This window comes from Abrus precatorius, unplaced genomic scaffold, assembly GCF_003935025.1.
Source record: "Abrus precatorius isolate BTA unplaced genomic scaffold, Abrus_2018 Scaffold2, whole genome shotgun sequence".
Classification (NCBI taxonomy): Eukaryota; Viridiplantae; Streptophyta; class Magnoliopsida; order Fabales; family Fabaceae; genus Abrus; species Abrus precatorius.
This window is the reverse complement of record NW_020874362.1, coordinates 10613942-10626261: the sequence shown is the minus strand read 5'-3', so window position 1 is coordinate 10626261 and position 12320 is coordinate 10613942. Positions and strand designations below refer to the sequence as shown.

Genomic DNA, 12320 nt, shown 5'->3' with positions numbered 1-12320 from the left:
ATGAGAACACCTTCCAAAAGCATGATGCCAGCCTTCAAACTGCTGTGCAATTCATTCTGCCTCTCAGCTAAAGAGTTTTGTCTTTCAGCCATGAAGGCTATCTTTTCCTTCATTGTGGTTGAATTCTCTCTTTTATACTGGGAGGGAATTGGGGCTTCTAATGTGCAAGAGACAGTAGCATAAATCTCCTTCACCATAGCTACTGTAATTAGAGGTGCAGCTCTAATTTTGATTTGATAATCTCCAATTTCAATACCTGCATCCTCACAAAGAACAGTTATTAAAGAAGGGAAAGCTAGAGAATCTCTTTTTCTCTTGAGGATGTCCAGAATGCATCCACTAATCACTTCTCCTACATCTATATAAAAATCATTAACTATAGCATATAGGAGTTCAGCTCTCTTCACTGATAAAGTGGAGCTATGCCTAACAGGCATGAATGAACTCAAAATAAATGTGCTCCACACTTTTGCAAAGGGCAAAAGGTTCTTGGTTGTGATGCATTTGGGTTTCTCTGATAGATTCAGCTCCCAAGTAGTCCCTGGTTTCCCAATCCTCTCAAGGACTTGAACATAGTCCTTATTTTCAGCATCCCTGAACGCTTTAAAGTCTTGTTGCCCAGGTTGCTTTTGAGTCTTAATGTTGAGGACTCTATTGATGTTAGCAATAGAAAAATCAACTGTTGTCCCCTTGACCATTGAATGGTATTTAGGCAGCTGATCTCCCTTAAATCTCATGGCATTGGCATAAAATTCTTGTGTAATGTCTCTCCAGCCAATGCCAGCCATCATGCAGAAGGATTCCCATTCTCTTTTCTGAATTTCCTCCTTGTATTCTGGATAATGGTCTTCAGCTATCTCAATTGCCCTATCTTGGACAATCTTTCTTCTCAAGATATTAGCTCTGAAATAATTCTCATGAGCTATACTCCTGAACCTTGGATCATGTTGAGGATTTGGCCTTAATGAAGAGGTTCCTGCTAATCTTCCTCTCTTTGTTCTAAGAGTACCTCTAGAAGAGCCAACTGGAGTGTTGTCTGATGTCCTTACCATTTTTTTTTTAAATTTCCTGCATAAAAAGAATATTTCAATACACTGAAAGACATGAATGCAATGCAGGACATTTTCAATTTCAGAATAGCAGAATATGAATAATGCAGAATTTAAGAATATCATAACAATGCAGAATATGGTTCCTTGAAGCATTTAAACTCATATATTCATGATTTTGAATGCAAAATGCTAGAGTTCAAGAGTTACATTTATGCAGAAATTTCTTCCTAACTATTTTTCACTTTAAGTCCTAAGGTTAACTCATGCAATCTGTCAATGTAGGTCTTTTTCCATCTAAAAATCTATCAATTGAAGTGAGAATTACTCTACATTGCCATGTAATTGCATGTTCAGATTAGTTATTAACAAGAAAATTTCTATTTTTCCATTACTCAGTGTTTTCCACAATTCTGCAAAATGAAGAACCCTAATTTCTAAATCAGAGAAGTAGAATACTGACCTGGATTTGGAGAAATGTGTAGAATGAACTTCAATTGATTGCTTAAAAATAAATTTCGTTCAGCAAAAGGTCAGAAAGATCAAGAATTTGAGAAATGAGATGAAGAAATGAAGATTTGAGATTCTAAAAATGGCTCTGCGTGGTTCCTTTTATGCATTTTAATGGACACGCTTACTGCACGTGGCCACTTTTTTCAGAAAAAATGGAAGTTGTAGAGATGATGTTGTGTGCGTGTTCACTATTGCTAGAAAAAGTGACACTTTGAGGGTAAATAGCATGTGCGTATTCACTATTGCTAGAAATAGTGAACGTTCCAGAGGGCTTTGCATTGAGTAATTTGAAATGAGCTGCACGTGTTCACTTTTTCTGGAAAAAGTGATCACGCGCAAGTAACATCCTTCTGCGTGATTACTATTACTAGAAAAAGTGGTAACGCGCATCAACTTTAACTTGAAACTACGCATAACTCATGCGCGTGGTCACTATTATTGGAAAAAGTAACTACGCGCATCACATTACCCCTATTTAAGCCTGGGCGTGGTTACTTTCACTGGGAAAAGTGATTGATCCAGAGAAGGGTGTCTTCCAAAGGGTTCTGCGTGTTCACTTTCATCAGCAAAAGTGATTCTTCCAGAGAAGGGTGTCGTTCCTTGCTCCTCTGCGTGATCACTTTCATCAGCAAAAGTGATTGTTCAGAATGGAACCCTGTAATTGAAGCTCTGCGTGATCACTTTTCTGTAAAATAGTGACTCCTTTTGTTATTCAAAGCTCCTTAGAAACTTAATTGCCTCATGCATTCAATTTCAATCATCTCATTTATGCATCCGCAACATGAACCTTCATTGAATCAACACAGTATTCCTAAAACACATATAAAACAGAATCTAAAATCAGAAAATTGCAGAAATTGAAATAAAGAATTAACAAAAGTTTAAGTAAATTGCAAATAGAGTAAAAATGGTTCAGAAATGTGAGTTGTCTCTCACAAAGCGCTCTTTTAACGTCATTAGCTTGACGTTAAATGTTCCTCACTGCTGAGAAACCAAGTTAATGCAAAAAGTGTTCCTATTGAATTCTCCTCCATTGTAAATCTTCAGTCTTTGGCCATTGACTTTAAACTTTCTCTCTTCTCTTTGATCTTCAAGTAACACAACACCAAAGGGAGATACTTCTTTTACCATAAAAGGTCCTGACCATCTAGACTTGAGTTTTCTAGGAAACAACTTCAATCTAGAATTGAATAGTAGAACTAATTGCCCTGGTCTGAATTCTCTCTGCAAGATGAATCTGTCATGTATTCTTTTAGTCCTTTCTTTATACAGTTTTGCATTTTCATATGCAATTTGTCTGAATTCCTCTAGTTCATGTAGCTGTAACACTCTCTTTTCTCTAGCCTTGGTTGAATCAAAATTCAGCCATTTAGTAGCCCAATATGCTCTATGTTCAAGTTCCACAGGAAGATGACATGATTTCCCAAACACTAATTGATATGGTGACATACCAATTGGTGTTTTGAATGCAGTTCTGTATGCCCATAATGTATCATCAAGCTTCCTTGACCAATCTTTTGTTGAGTTACTGACTACTTTCTCTAAGATCTTCTTGATTTCTCTGTTTGAAATTTCCACTTGTCCGCTTGTTTGAGGATGATAAGGAGTTTCTACTTTGTGTTTTACTCCATACTTATCCAGAACATTATCAAGGTATTTATTGCAGAAGTGTGATCCTCCATCACTAATCAGAATTCTTGGCACTCCAAATCTTGAAAAAATGTTTTTCTTTATGAAGGAAATCACCACTTTGGCTTCGTTTGTTCTAGTTGGTATAGCTTCCACCCATTTAGACACATAATCCACTACCACAAGTATGTATTCATGAGAAAAAGAAGTTGGAAAGGGTCCCATAAAGTCTATTCCCCATACATCAAACAGTTCCACCTCCAAGATATTGTTCAAAGGCATCTCATGTCTTCTGGAAATGTTACCAACTCTTTGGCATTTATCACAGTTTTCTACATAAATTTTTGCATCCCTGAACAATGTAGGCTAGAAAAATCCAACTTGTAATACTTTGGCAGCTGTTCTTGATCCACCATGATGGCCTCCATAATCTGAATTGTGGCAATGCCATAGGATATCAGCTTGTTCTTTCTGTGAAATACATCTTCTTAAAATGCCATCTACTCCAATTTTGAATAGATGAGGATCTTCCCAAATATACAACTTGTTGTCATGAAGAAATTTCTTTCTTTGCTACCAATTCATTCTCTTTGGAATGTGCTGAGTGGCCTTAAAATTCGTTATATCAGCAAACCAAGGTAATTCATCCACAGTTAGCAGCTTTTCATCAGGAAATTCTTCATTAATATCCAAGTAATCTGATGACATTGTATCCAATGGAATTCTGGATAGATGGTCTGCAACACCATTCTCTTTTCCTTTCTTATCTCAAATTTCTAACTCAAATTCTTGAAGTAGTAGAATCCATCTCAGCAGTCTTGGTTTAGCATCCTGCTTAGAAAACAAATATTTCAGAGCAGCATGGTCAGTATATACCACAACCTTAGACCCTACTAAATAAGACCTGGATTTATCAAAAGCAAATACTATAGCAAGCAGCTCTTTTTCAGTGGTTGTGTAATTAATCTGTGCAGAGTTTAGGACTCTACTAGCATAGTAAATCACATGTAGTCTTTTATCTTTTCTTTGTCCTAATACAGCACCCACTGCATTGTCACTTGCATCACACATTAGCTCAAATGGTATAGTCCAGTCAGGTTTAACAAGAATTGGAGCAGAAATCAGTTTTTCTTTTAAGATAGTAAAAGCATGCATACAAGATTCATCAAATACAAATGCTGCATCCTTTACAAGCAAGTCACTCAGAGGTTTGGCAATTTTAGAAAAATCTTTAATGAACCTCCTATAAAACCCAGCATGGCCTAAGAAACTTCTAATTCCTTTCACATTCACAGGTGGAGGTAATTTACTAATCACTTCTATTTTAGCTTGATCAACCTCCATCCCTCTAATTGAAATCTTATGGCCAAGCACTATTCCTTCTTGCACCATAAAGTGACATTTCTCCCAATTTGACACCAAGTTGGTGTCTTGACATCTCTGTAAAACAATGGACAAGTTAGATAAACAATCATCAAATGAATTCCCAAAAACAGAAAAATTGTCCATGAATACCTCAATTATTTTCTAAACCAAGTCAGAAAAAATAGCTAACATGCACCTTTGAAATGTAGCTGGAGCATTACACAGCCCAAACGACATTCTTCTATATGCAAATATTCCAAAGGGACAAGTAAAAGCAGTTTTTTCTTGATCAATTGGATCTACAGCAATTTGGTTATAGCCAAAATATCCATCTAAAAAGCGGTAAAATGCATGTCCAGCTAACCTTTCTAGCATTTGGTCTGCAAAAGGTAGAGGAAAATGATATTTTCTGGTTGCATCATTCAGCTTTCTATAATCTATACACATCCTCCATCCTGTGACAGTCCTTGTGGGTATCAACTCATTCTTTTCATTTGGTACTACAGTCATTCCACCCTTTTTAGGTACCACTTGCACAGGACTTACCCAATTGCTGTCTGAAATAGGATATATGATCCCTGCATCTAATAGTTTAATGACTTCCTTCCTTACCACTTCCTTCATGGCAGGGTTTAATCTTCTTTGAGGCTGCACAGCTGGTTTAAAATTTTCTTCAAATAAAATTCTGTGCTTATAAAATGATGGATTTATACCTTTCAAATCTGAGATGTTCCACCCTATTGCTGATTTATGGGTTCTCAAAATTCTCAGCAACTTCTCCTCCTCTTCTTCCTTGAGTTCATTGCTTATGATAACAGGATTTTCATGTTTATGATCTAAGAATGCATATCTCAAGTGAGATGGAAGTTGCTTTAATTCCAGCTTCTAACTTTTCTCTTTTTCTCCTTCATTTTTCAACTCCTCTTTGATTGATTCTTCTGCAGGTATTAAAATAGGTAGAGTTTCCAATTGCTGCTCCATTTCAAATACGTTTTCATCTTCAAAATGCAGAGATTTAGTATTTCCTGCAGCTATGGTTTCTCCCAACACAGAAATTTCATCAAATCCATTTAAAGAATAATGAGTGATCATAGAATCCAATGTATCTACTCTCATACATGTGTTATCATCAATTGGATATTTCAAAGCTTCAAATACATTAAATATTACCTTTTCCTCTTGAACTCTAAGCATTAACTCTCCTTTTTGCACATCAATGAGAGCTCGTCCAGTTGCAAGGAAAGGTCTGCCCAAGATTAATGGTATGTTTGCATCTACCTCCATGTCCAATATGACAAAATCTACAGGAAAAATAAATTTGTCAACCTTAACCAACAAATCCTCTACTACTCCATATGGATAAGTATATGATCTATCAGCTAATTGCAATGTAATGTTGGTTGGTTTCACTTCCTCTATCCCAATTTCTTCATAATGGCTAATGGCATCAAATTAATGCTTGCCCCCAAATCACACAATGCTTTCCCACAGTACAATTTCCTATTTCACAAGGTATGCTAAAGGATCCTGGGTCTTTTAATTTTTGAGGAAGTTTTCTTCTAAGAATAGCACTGCACTCCTCTGTCAAGGGTACCGTCTTATCATGTTCTAACTTCCTTTTCTTGGAGAGTAGTTCCTTCATGAATTTGGCATAAGATGGCATTTGCTCCAAAGCTTCAGCAAATGGAATGTTAATTTGCAGCTTTTTGAACACATTTAGAAACCTCTCAAACTGCTCCTCTTGCTTAGGATTTTGCACTCTTTGAAGATAAGGCAGTCTCTTATATTTTTCTGGATCAATTGGCTTGTAAGTGTCCTCAAATAATTGCTTCTTTGTCTTTCTTTCAGGACTTTTATGAACTTCTTCATTCTTTTCTGAATGTTCTCTCTTTAGTAGCTTGAAGTTTCCTTGCTGCAATTCTTCTTTTAAATTTCTTTCCTCTGCTGCATTTTCTACTTGCTTTTCTGCTGCAACATTATTTAGTTTCTTTTCAGCTGATTTTGGACTGCCTACAACAGCTCCACTTCTTGTAACTACAGCTTGACATTGTTCCTTTGGATTCACCACTGTGTTGCTTAGAAATCTTCCTTCATCTCTGCTTGTTAATTGTTCAGCCAACTGTCCAATTTGAGTTTCTAACTTCTTCATAGAAGCTTCTTGATTCTTGATGCTGGATTGAGTGACTTTCATGAATTGTAACATTGTTTCCTCAATCTCGTTCATTCTTTCACTCATTGGTCTAGCTGAATGTTGACTCCTTTGAGGTTGAGTAGAAGAATTTCCTTGAAAGTACTGCTTTTGTTGGTGATTTCCTGCATTTGAAAATGGAAGAGATGTATTAGTGCTTTTCATTGCAGAATTCTGAGGATTCCAATTATAAAATTGTTGATTCCTATTATTAGAATACTGAAATCCAAGAGGAAATGATTGTTGAGGATAAGATTGTTGCTGTCTTTGATAATTCCCCATATAATTGACTTGCTCTTGTGGTTTAGGGGTAGGTACATCACATGCACCATTAGCATGATTCCCTCCACAAAAATCGCATGTCAACTGACTTGTTACCACATTTCCAGTCTGCAAATTATTAATCTGCTGAGTCAAAGCTGCTATTTGATCAGAAAATAATTGGTTCTGCAGCTGATTCTGTGCAAGAAAAGTTTCCATCATCTTTGCTTCGTATTCATTGCCTCTTCTTGTATTCCTCAAGTTGGAATTCTGATACATGGATGAAGCCATCATCTCAATGATTCTTTGGGCTTCTTCCAAGGATTTCATGCTCAAAGATCCTCCTGCAGCTGCATCAATCATAGTTCTAGTTACTACATTCATTCCATTATAAAAAGTTTCCAATTGCATCCATTCTGGAATACAATGATGTGGACATCTTCTCAGCAACTCTTTATATCTTTCCCATGCTTCATAAAGTGATTCTCCTTCATGCTGCACAAAAGATGTTATTTCTCCTCTCAGCTTAGCAGCTTTTGAGGGAGGAAAATATTTTGTTAGAAATTTATTCACAAGTTTAGTCCATGTGGTGATACTTCCCTGAGGCTGTGCTTGTAACCAACATTTGGCTTTGTCTCTTAAAGAAAATGGAAATAGCCTCAGTCTTATAGCATCTTCACTTACTCCATTCATCCTTATAGTATCACACAACTGCAGAAAATTAGAAATATGCAAATTAGGATCATCAGAAATTCCACCAGAAAATTGGTCCTGCTGCACTAGGTGAAGTAAGGCTGGTTTTATCTCAAAATGATTGGCTTGAATGGTTGGTCTAACAATTGAAGAATTATAGCCTTGCATATCTGGAATTGCATAATCTCCTAGTGTTCTCATTCTCTGTTGTTTTGCCATTTCAACTTTTGGAGTTGGTTGTCTAAAAGGTGAATGTTTCCTATTTGCAAAAGGAGTGACTTGAAATTCTGGAGAAGGTATAACCTCTAGATCACTGTCACTTCCTACAGATCTCTCTGCTCTAGTCTCTTTTCTTAATCTCCTAAGAGTTCTATCAGTGTCAGGATCAAAGACAAGAGTAGATTTATTTTTGTTTTTCCCACGCATATACAACTAAATACAGATATAGTATAATGAAAACAGAAAACTGCACATGTAATGTAATATTGCAGAAAATTTAAAGAAACAAATGCTCAATCTAGTTATTTTCCTGTTACTAATGATATTGAAACAAATTATTCCCCGGCAACGGCGCCAAAAACTTGTCACACTCTTTACAACTGTTGTTGCAATGAAGGTAAACTGACTAGCAAGTGTACTAGTGTTGTTGTAGCAAGTTATAAAAAATCTTAGAATCAAATTGAGTTCCAAGTATCGTCCTCAAGGAATAAAGTTCTCAATTACCACTTCACAAGATCACAATTAGTTGAGCTTTACAAATTTCAGATGGAATTGGTATGAATGTATCAAAAACAAAATTAGAAAGTAAAACAAAACAGTTAGTACAAAAGTATATAGTAAACAGATGTAGAAAGAGTAGTTAGGAAATTGTTTCACCAAAACTTCAACATTGAATCAATAAAGTTATGAACTTTCAAGCATTTAGATGGAATGACAATCAGTTTCACGTTGTACTAATCCAAGGACAATCCCTTGCCTCAATGAATCTAGCATCTAATCAAATCACTCCAATCCCTTAGATCTAATCCAATCAAATGCTGCATTAAGTTTAAGAAACCAAAAGATTGCAAGATTAAGATATCTTATCCCTAAGAAACCAATAACCTTGGCAATTAATTCAAATCTGAGAAACAAATTCAATTTCCATTGATAAGAGTTCCTCTATGATTAGTTGATCAAATTTCCATTCAATCACTACTTTAACAGCAGAATCAATCACTTAATCCAATCCAAACTCAAAGTTCAGATCCAAAATCAATTCAACATTTCCATTTCAGATTCACAATTTCTAACCACAAAGAGTTTAGGCAAACATTACAAAAAGAGAAGAGAAGAGAAGAGGAGAAGAGAATGAACAAAGAAGAAACATCTTCAAGCCAATCTCCAATCTGATCCCTCAAGAAATGAAGCTTGGTGTTCGTCCTCAATCTCCCTCTCTGACTCTCTCAACAACAAAAACAAATGGAAAATAAAAAATGAACAAAAAAACTACAAAATTCCTGAGCTAACTGCCTTTTATAGAATTCCTACTCTGCTGACGTGATCACTTTTTCCAGCAATAGTAATCACGCAGAGGCTAATTCTTCATTTCCACTTGCGCGTGTTCACTTTTGCTGGTGATAGTAGCCACGCACACTTCAAAGTGTTCACTTTTGTTGAAAATAGTAGCCACGCAAAAGCTTCCTTTGTTAATGTCATGCACGTGTTCACTTCTGCTGGAAATAGTGAACACGCAGAAGCTGCTTTCTTGCGCATGTTCACTTTTGCTGATAATAGTGAACACGCACAGCTACTCTTCTTGGAGGACTCTCTAGAACGCTCACTTTTTCCAGAAAAAGTGATTACGTAGAAGCTCTTCTCATTGCAACCTCTCTGGAACGATCACTTTTGCCAGCAAAAGTGATTACGCAGAAGCTCTTCTCCATTTTATGGTTCTGGAGTGATCACTTTCACTAGCGAAAGTGATCACTCAGAGGCTGTTCTTCAATTATCAACTTCTTTCCTCCAAATTTTGCTACTTTTCTTCTATTTTTCCTTTGATCATCCAATCCTCATGAACTTAGCTCAGAATTCCCTACAAAAGCATACTTCAAATGTCACTTTTTACATAGAAAATCAATGAATTTTAAAATAACTATGTTTAAAAGTGACATGCAACATTTTATTATTTTTTTAAGGATTTTCTACTATTTCTAGCATGTTTTTTTTATTAATTGCACTAAAAACTATTGTAAAATACTAGTAAAATATGGATTCATCACACTCCTGTCTTTTATCTCAATATCAAACTCATGCAGAAGAAGCATCCATCTAATCAATCTAGGTTTCGCATCTGGCTTCTTTAATAGGAATTTCAGTGCAGCATGATCTGTAAAGACAGTTATTTTGGAGTCAAGCAAATAAGAACGAAATTTATCTAATGCAAATACAATAGTTAGCAGCTCCTTTTCAGTGGTGGTATAATTTCTCTGAGCTGCATCAAGAGTTCTAGAGGCATAAGCAATAACATGCAGAAATTTACCAACTCTCTGAGATAATACAGCTCCTAGTGTAAAGTCAAAGGCGTCACACATCAACTCAAAGGGAATTTCCCAACGTGGTGGCTGCATGATAGGTGTTGTGGTGAGTCTCCTCCTCAACTCCATAAACGCCTCCTTACACGAATCAGTGAATAAGAACGGTACGTTTTTCTATAGAAGGCTGGACAGTGGCAGAGCGATAGTGCTGAAGTCTCTAATAAATCGCCTATAGAAACTTGCATGTCCAAGAAAAGAATGCACCTCCCACGCAGATACGGGGTAAGATAGAGGGAAAATAACATCAATTTTCTCCTTATCAACCTATATTCCCCTCTCAAAAATAAGATGTCCTAAAACTACATCTTCTTTTACCATAAAGTGGCATTTCTCATAATTAAGCACAAGGTTAGTTTCAACACATCTTTCCAACACTCTGGTTAAGCTATGCATACATGAATCAAATGAAGAACCATAAACAGTAAAATCATCTATAAACACCTCGATGCAATTATCAATCAAATCAGAAAAGACACTCAACATACACCTCTGAAAAGTAGCAGGTGCATTGCATAGGCCAAATGGCATCCTTTTATAAGCGAAAGTGTTGAGAGGACAGATGAAAGTGGTATTATGTTGGTCCTCAAAAGCAATATGAATCTGCATGTAACCATAAAAATCATCCAGAAAATAATAATGTGATTTACCTGTCAACCTCTCAATGACCTGATCAATGAATGGGAAAGGAAAGTGGTCCTTTCTAATAGCCTAGTTGGGTCGCCTATAGTCAATACACACTCTCCATTTGTTAGCAACTCGGGTGGGAACCATCTCATTATTCTGATTCTGCACAACAGTAATTCCAGACTTCTTAGGCACCACTTGGACCGGTGAAACCCATTTACTGTCAGAAATGGGGTAGATGATTCCAGCCATCAGTAGCTTGGTCACCTCTTTCTTCACTGCATCAAGAATAGTAGGATTGAGTCTTCTTTGGGGCTGTCTCACTGGCCTAGACTCATCCTCCAAGTGAATCCTGTGGATACATACAGCCGGACTAATTCTAGGAATGTCATTCAATGTCCAACCGATGGCTTTCTTGTGCACCTTTAGGACTTGCAGTAGCTTCTCTTCCTAGTCTTCCAGAAGGCTGCTGGATATAATCACTGGGAACCTCTGCTCTGCATCCAGATAAGCATATTTAAGGTGCTTTAGCAGAGGATTCAACTCCAATGAAGGCGGCTGCTGATTAGTGGACAATGGAGGTTGTGGGGCTGCAGCAGCCATGGATATCACAGAATCTGGATTTGCACCTGCAATGGAAGGTAAAACAATAGCAGATATGGCAGTATTAATCTCGGCACAAATGGAACAACTACCACTATCACAGGTGCAGCCTGGTAAAACATCTAAATCCAAATCTAAATATGAAAACTGAGACAAATCAAAATCTGAATTCCAATCCACATCTACATGTACATTTACATCAACAGCATCTACAACAATATCAGAATCTATGACATCAATATCAGAATCACAATCAACATCAGAATCAGAATCAGAATCAAATACAACATTTCTATCCAATACATCAATTAGAAAAACAAAAAAATCAGAACACTCAAAAAGCATCGAATGGCTCTCAGCTGGATGTCTCATGGCATCAAAAATATTGAAGTGAACTGTGTCATCTCCAAACTCCATAGACAGTGTGCCTGTATGGACATCAATCTTGGTCTTTGTAGTCATCAAGAATGGTCTACCTAGAATCAAAGTCGAGTTCTCATCCTGCATATCAAGAATGTAAAAATCAGCCAAAAAAGTCAATTGGTTAACTTTTACCAACACGTCTTTAAGCACTCCCAAGTTTTGAGTTGTGCTTTGGTTTGTTAACTGAATAATGACGTTGGTTGGTTTCAAGTCTCCCAAATGCAACATCTTATAGACAGTTGACGGCATAAAATTGATGGAAGCTCCCAAATCCACTAAGGCACTAGCAAAAATTGACTCTCCAATTGTGTAGGGAATAGAGAAAGTTCTTGGATCACCACATTTTTGTGGAAGGCTAGACTGGGACAATGAGGAAACTGTCTGGACTTTCCTCTT

General features: G+C 36.7%; 1 non-coding gene across 1 annotated transcript; it reads left to right on the top strand.

Annotated features, from left to right (window-relative positions):
* Positions 1-7426: 7426 nt before the first annotated feature.
* LOC113860285 lies at positions 7427-7533 on the top strand. The gene has a single exon (XR_003503739.1). It is a non-coding gene; the product is annotated as a small nucleolar RNA R71 (small nucleolar RNA).
* Positions 7534-12320: the final 4787 nt, after the last annotated feature.